At 34.1% G+C, this 7,596-nt stretch overlaps 1 long non-coding RNA gene across 1 annotated transcript in view; it reads left to right on the top strand.

Moving 5' to 3' along the window:
* Positions 1-1,524: 1,524 nt before the first annotated feature.
* The window catches only part of LOC122813732, a 96,315-nt gene continuing 90,243 nt past the window's right edge, over positions 1,525-7,596 (top strand). The window contains exon 1 of the long non-coding RNA XR_006366725.1: positions 1,525-1,658. This is a non-coding gene — a long non-coding RNA (uncharacterized LOC122813732). The remainder of the gene's footprint in view (positions 1,659-7,596) is intronic.

Below are 7,596 nucleotides of genomic sequence, written 5' to 3'. Positions count from 1 at the left end.
AACAGATTCATAGCTGTCATGCTTCTCTCTTATCTAATTTGAAAAAACATGTAGCTATAATTATTTCTCATAGCATGAGTACTGCTATCAAACCAATTCCTAAACAATGTTGCATTTGAAGTGAAATTTGAAACTCTCTGACTACTGTAATTCTCTAAAGCCATTGTGCTTATCAGTGAGGAGCATACTGTAACCTCTGGAGATTGTACCCAGGGATTTTTGCATGCAAAGGAAATGTAATAACCACTATACCTCAAAACTGTTATAAGACGTACACGTTTTATTGATGTAGCTGACTGAGTTATTGCCCATATGTAAAATAAATATCATAGGTCATTTGCCATAATCATGTTGATTATGTTGGCTCCTGCAAAGATAGTAGTAATTCCTTATATCACATAGATATATCAGAGAAATGTCATAACTCAGGCACATGCAAAGAGCGCTTAGAGTTATGGAGTTATGATTGGTGTATTCTAATCTTCTCCCCACAATGGCTTAAATCTGTTAAAACACTTTGCTGTGAAAGTATTACATATTTGGAATGTGCATATGTGCTGAGAATGACTCCGAGAAATGACACAGTGGACATTTTAAGATAAAAGTTGGAATATTTATGCAACATCTCTCACTTTGGATTATTTGATATAGTATAACTAAGCAATATCTCAGCACTTTTCATGAGCACATTCTGTCATGAGAATGAATTACATTCCTGACAAAGAATGAACTGGAACTGTCTTTTTCTGCTTTAGTAATAATAATATCAGGGTACATGTAATCCGAACCTAAAACAACAGTTTAGAGTTTACTGAAACATCATATGAAGGTGTTTTGACACAAGAATTTTTCAATTACTTTTGTAGAAAAAAATGTTTGCAATACAAAAGGTGACAACTCCACCCATTGCAGTTTGAGCTCATGAATTATTAGCACCCAGTTTAGCAATCTTAAGAAGTTTATCACCCTTTCACTCTGGTCTTCCTATAAAAAGTTAGCGGGATTGAGAGACAGATTAATTTTCCTGAATGGGGCTCGAAGGCCAAGTAAACCATGAGATGTATATGAGGATAATGTTATAAGATGGAACTTTCTACTTTAATATTTACCTGTCTTAGCTTGCCTTTTAGTATGTTGTGTTTTGAGGTAGCTTTTCTGTACTGGAAATCAGTGTCATATTTGGCAAATATCATCCTTTCATGTTACGTCTGTTAATCTGATTCCAGTACATGAAACTGCTGGTGGATGAATGGAGTCAGTCCATCAAGCCTACTTATCTGTTTTTAGCAACTGAGAATTAAATGCATAAGATAAAAACCTGATAGAGCAGTCCTAAGCAGATGGGGTTTGCCCACTTCTAAAAGAAAGAAAGAAAAACCTAGCTATCAGGCTTCCTTTTTTCAGCTGCCGAAAGCGTAAGAAACATGAGAGCTGTTAATTGTGTAGGCTGTGGAAAAATGATTATATGTACATCTCAGAACAAAATGGCTTTATAACAGTAAAGTGATTATTTGTTTCCAAGTAGTGTGGAAGATCTGCCTGTTTGAGCATGTTCCCGACTTATTTCTTTTTGAAATCCCAAGTTCTGCTAAGGCTTCATCCATGGAATTTCTGCAGATAAAATAAACAGTGGAGACTCTTCGATGTTCAACCTATGTGTGAGTATTTTTTTGCATTGTGATCAGTTCGGAAATGTACATGTGCTAGCATATGCAGACTAGAATGATTTATTATCTAAATCAAAGTATACTCTACCTCCATCTAACTTACTACATTTATGTGAGTACACTGGCTGCTTATGTTTTTTCTTTAAGCATCTTAAAATTGTATCATCTATAACTATCTTCACAAAAAAGAGTATACTTCCTCAGATCTGCCACTCACTGAATGTTGCTGTTTGTATAACAGTTTTCCACTGTTCTTACTATTTTCTTTACAAAACAATTTCTTTAGCTACAGAATCCTGGACTGGAAATATAGAAGACTGTCCATATTCAGCCAATATCTTCTGATAGAACATTTTCTTTTTCCATACCACACTTGGTAACACTAACAAATAATCATTCTTAATTTTTTTCTTTAACAGCTATCCACCAGTCTGTCCAATATTCATAAAATGGCCTTTTCATCAACAATAACAAATCTGAAGTCATGTGGCCAAGACAGCTAAATGAGAGCAGCAATCGGTGAAAGCTCTGTGACTGAAAACTTTTTTCTGACAGAAAATATAATCAAAAATTCAAATTTGGAGATACTTGTTAGCTAACTAATAGAGAAAATATTGATAGCTAGTTATTCAAAAGCTGTAATTTTAATGTTAGAATTTCAGCTGCTTAGTTAACAGAGAAGAGACTTCAACATCAGCTATCCAAGAAATGTTACTAAGGATTCTTTGGTTACCTATTAGAAAATTGAAGTTATGGAATTTGGAATACCATATGGTCAACACCATATGATTGAAGTTCCGTAACTTTGAAATAAAAAAAAAAGCAAAGACAACGTACTCTGACGGGTTAAAGCAGGGGGACAAGCACCCCTGCACCCCCCACACCCCTGCTACTTAAATATACCAACTCTAAGATTGCACTTGAATGCACTATGGTGCGGAAAGGGAAGATTTCCCTTTCCTACACTGAAGCATGATCTCAGAGTTGGTATATTTAAGTAGTGGGGAGTGTGGGGGGTGCAGGGGGCTTGCCCCCCTGCCTACACCTTTTACTTTTTTTTTTATGTTCATTTAGAACATTTCGAATTTTTAATTGTTCAATCATTAAAGGTCGACCTTTAGTGATTGGAACAATTGAAAATTCGATGTTCCAATAGGAAACCGGATTCTTTTGTTAAAAAAAACATCCAGTCGATAATATATAATATAAGTGATGTATTACTTAAAATGGACAAACAGGACACCAAAATAGAAAGTTTTAAAGAACAGTCCAGAATGAAGATGGAACATTTAGAAATTCTTATGAAACAACAAAGCGCACAAATCAGCAGTATGGAAGAATCTTGAAATGATCATAAAGGGAGAATAACTGAAGGTGAGTCTCAGACTGAATTTCTTTTCAAACAAAATAAGTGGATCATAGATAAAGCTGATGATTTTGAAAAAAGACTGAGATAAAATAACATTAAAATTTATAGTATATCTGAAAAGTATGAGGGAGACAACATAATAAACGTCTTAACAACCTGGCTAAATAAAATATTAAATCCACCTGAAACATTGTCTTTTGGAAATTAAAGAGCACATAGATCCCTGACAGCACCTTCAAAGAAGGAAAACTTACCACTACAGTTAATCATAGTTAAGTTTATGTCCCGCTTAGAAAAAGATCAAATATTAAAACAGGTCCAGCCCACCTATCAAAATATGTGAACATGTAATCAGATTTGATAAGGATTATTCCAGTAAAGTAATGAGTAAAAGAAAATCCTGCTTATCACTGATTAAGGAACTTAAAAAGAACAATATTAAAACTGCTTTGATGTTTCCTGTAAAGATCAAATTATTTCTTTCTGAGGGAAATAAAATATTTGACATACTGGAGGAGGCATACACTTTTGTTAAAAAAATAAAATCCTTAATAATACTGAAGAAATATGTTGGAACAGTATATCCTTCAAGAGACAGAGTGAACTGAATTTCTGGAAAACTGTTTCTAAAATTAATTCCAAAATTAAAATGCTTAAAAACAACTGATTTTTATTCTCTGATTGTAGGACTTTTATTTTCTGAAACAGTAGCTTTACCTTTAAAGTAAAATGTTTGTGCTAGACATTAAGTTTAAAAAATATATGCTTATATATTTAGGTTTTAAGCTAAAACATTTTTCATAATAAGGAATATAAATGTTTAGTTTTAATAAATTCACAGGTAAAGACTTAATATAATAGCTTTCATTTAACCAAACTTATAAATGTATTGCTAAATGTTAAAGAAGTGATTCCTGTAATAGAATGTTATTAAATTATAAAAATCTAATTGGTAAATGTGAGACTGTAGGATTTTATTTCATTTGTTTAACTTTGCTTGATATGCACATTGCTTGGTTAACTGAATGTCAGATTTAAGTAATATGCTAATTAGAAGTGTTAACGTGCTGGTGATTTTGTTTTCTTTGTTCTTGTGTAATACATTCACAGGTCATTTATGAAAAATTAACAGTTAAAAAAGCTTGGGAACAAAAGATTGTTCCAGATGTGAGAAAATGCTTGATTCTTGTTTGCCTTGCTTCCCACCTGCTCCTTGAGTTGTCTTGAAGAAAATCTAGGTCAAAGTTAATCACTGATGTGTGTTAAAATAGGAAGGAACTTTCTCTTTCTTTCTTTCTTTCTTTCTTTCTTTCTTTCTTTCTTTCTTTCTTTCTTTTTCTTCTTTTTCAATCACATATGTGAGAACTCTACCATACCTCTCCACTGTACAGATTTTCGCAAAATGTCCAGATTTTTGCCTCATATTTTTGGTGTGTTGCTCCTAAAATCTGCACTTTTCTGGCAAATAGCTGAGGACTGAAGTCATTAAATAATGACAAACATTTGAGCTTAAGACTCCACATCCTTCAGAAAATTAATGCTAATGCAAAACATATTATGCTATCAACTTTCTAAGTTTGTAACAGCGATATTTAAAATCGGTCCCTATTTGTCCATCCATCATTTTAGGCTTTGTCTAGATTTTTTGCTCTAAGAGGTTGAGATGTATGAAAATAGCATATTAATTAAAATATTTATTTAGAAATAAATAATTGGTAAAACAAAAGCTATAGTAATGTTTAATACTGAGCTATTGCTGACATATTATTTGTTTACATTTTGCTGAATGTTAATAGCTTAGGCTGTAGTGTTATTAAATCTAGCTGTACATATTAATGAAAAGAATTAAAGCTAGATGTTTGTTACTGATTATAACAGTTTAAAAGAATTAAAAAATGTGAGAAGTTTGCAGAGGAAATTAGCAGCTGCTGTATGCTGTCATTTTCACATGCTGTAATCAAATTCTGTCAGGATGTGATGCTTAGATCAGAACAGCAGTTCATAATGGCTAAACACACATTCAAATTAAACATGCAGAAATTCTTTTATACAGTCAAGATTGCTTGCAAGACTAGAGTTAATAAGAAAAGTTAACATCTTATCAATAATATGCAAATGGACAAAGATTGAAATATCTACTAAGATTATTAAAAGAGTAACATCAATAAGTTAAGAAATATATACACATACTGTGATCTCCAATAGAGAACTGATGATTAAAGGAAAACTCCATGCTAGAACTAAAAAAAAATCTGTTTTTTTACTCTATCGTTGTTTCCTAACCTATTTTAATACCTCAAAAACACTCTTTGTCCTGGCCCCCCTTAAAATAATTCACACCAACACATAAAGCCATTTGATGACCTTTATTAATAATATTGGATAACAAACTTTATTCACACTAGAAAATAACAAATATCTTCATCAACTAATGATCTCAGGGCAGCATACCTACTCACCCTGTTACATCTTTCACCATGGCAGCATACCTACTCACCCCACAAACCTTAAATGGGCAGTATACCTACTCACCTCCTTTCAAACCAACCATTAACTAATGAATTTCACATTATTTAAGTAGCGTCCAACAACTCACTTGCTCCCTAATTCAATGCATGACCACCGTCCCTCAAGGGGGGAACAAAAGAGGACAATCCTATCCCTCTTCTCCACCCTTACAGAAACAAAAATTGTAAAAAAGAATTTAAAGGGAGGGAGGGAGGGACACTAACTCACACCAAAATGTGACTACTTCATCTATTCCCCAACATATATCCACTACTCTAAGTCCCTCCTTAACCTACATCACGTCCCCTAAGCTGCCCATCTATTTAACCCTTTATTATCTAAAACCCAATCCCTATAACCTAACCTACCTAAATCAAAGCCCTCTAATCCTTCACTCTTAATATATACATATCCCCCCACCCAACACTACCTAAAGGGGGCCCCAGACAAATTGGTTTGTCCCAAACCTCATATGTGCTTTATTTATAATTTTAGCCAGTTTTCCACAGCATGGCTACCACTGGGGTTTGATGAATAAACATGATCATGTTCTTCCTGAACCCTTTCTCTTTCCCATTATGCATTTAAAGTCTGCTTTGTATGACTTGTGCTAGACATAAGGAAGTAATTGTGAATTCCTATGCCATTGGCATATAATGGGATTTGTATGAGTCACTGTCTTGTTCTCTGTCTTCTGTAAAATGACTGCTTCCCTTCTGTCTCTATCACCCTCATTTATGTTTGGCTCAGAGCTTGTTTTACACTATATTTAGAAGTTATCCAGCTACATCCAGAAAAGTAGCTAAATTGCAAGCTTTGTTCAGAATTTTCTTTTGAAGTCCAAGAAGAATTGACAGTCCACCCCCAACACACACAATACTGCCGAGGTGTTAAAACTGTCACTGCACTGAGAGACCCTTGTAGAGTCAAGTACAACTGACAACTCATAATGGAAAGGAATGGACTTTATTTAAATAGTTTCATTATTTTTTGCAGAAACTGCTTGATTATTTTGGTTTGTTTTATTACATGTAACAGTTGATTTGCCCCTTACTATATCTACAGCACAGTATTGCTGTAAGTTAGGTTTGTGTAACTATTTCTTTCTGAGGAGCAGCTGTCTCGTGGCCTGTTTTTTTTCTGTAATTTCCTAACATTCTAGTCATCTCAAGATTTGTCAAATTATAGAAAAACACTAATTTGGCAAACCTGACGCTGATACTGGCACAGTATTGTTTCACAGTCCATGCAGTGCAATGATTTTTTTTTTGTGGGGAGGGGAGTGGGTACTGAACATTTTAGGAAATTCTATATCACTTGCATTAGTCATATAACTAATGCATTTTTTGAACTTACTGAGCTGTTCTAAATTCAATGCCAGACCATTAAGCAATTATCTATTCCTTGCCCTAGCATCAGTAAGTAATTTTTCTTTGAAGCATTCTTGCCTTTGTGCATTTTTTTCAATTATAATGTTATTCTGCTCATCATAAGGCAATTATTAGCTATGTATACAATCTAAAAAGGAAATCCCAGCTTTGTGCTGAACTTTTAATGGAAGGTACCACTCATACTGAACCTGAGGAAAATGCCAACCTGCTAGCTAACAGATTTGGCACCCCCCCCCCGTCCTCACCAGCCATACTGAAAAAAAAACCTAACACCAGTCCTCTGCCTAGTATCTCCAAAGAGCAGGTCAAATCCATGGTCTGTAAAGCTAGCTGACGGTGGGTGTGTGCAGGACTCTACGCTTGTGTTCCTTTTTAGGCACCATAATATAGGCTTACTGAGTGGTAAACAAGTATATTTTGAGACAGAAATATTGTCAGTGCATGTACTTGTGTCCTTGCCTTCTACTAGTGTTTATAAAACCCGTTTTCTATAGGGAGTAGGGTGTGTGCTTGCAAGAAAACAAATGCATTTCAAGTGTTGACATAATTTTGAAATGTTGGCACCATCACAGAAAAGTACACAAAGCTTTTTCTGCAAATGAACTTTTGTGTATTAACTTGGTAACACTGAATGTATAATGCAAGGGGATATAGCTTTTAA

Source organism: Protopterus annectens, chromosome 10.part0 (genome assembly GCF_019279795.1).
Source record: "Protopterus annectens isolate FY-2018-M chromosome 10.part0, PAN1.0, whole genome shotgun sequence".
NCBI classification, from domain to species: domain Eukaryota; kingdom Metazoa; phylum Chordata; order Ceratodontiformes; family Protopteridae; genus Protopterus; species Protopterus annectens.
This window is presented reverse-complemented; position numbering and strand designations above follow the sequence as displayed.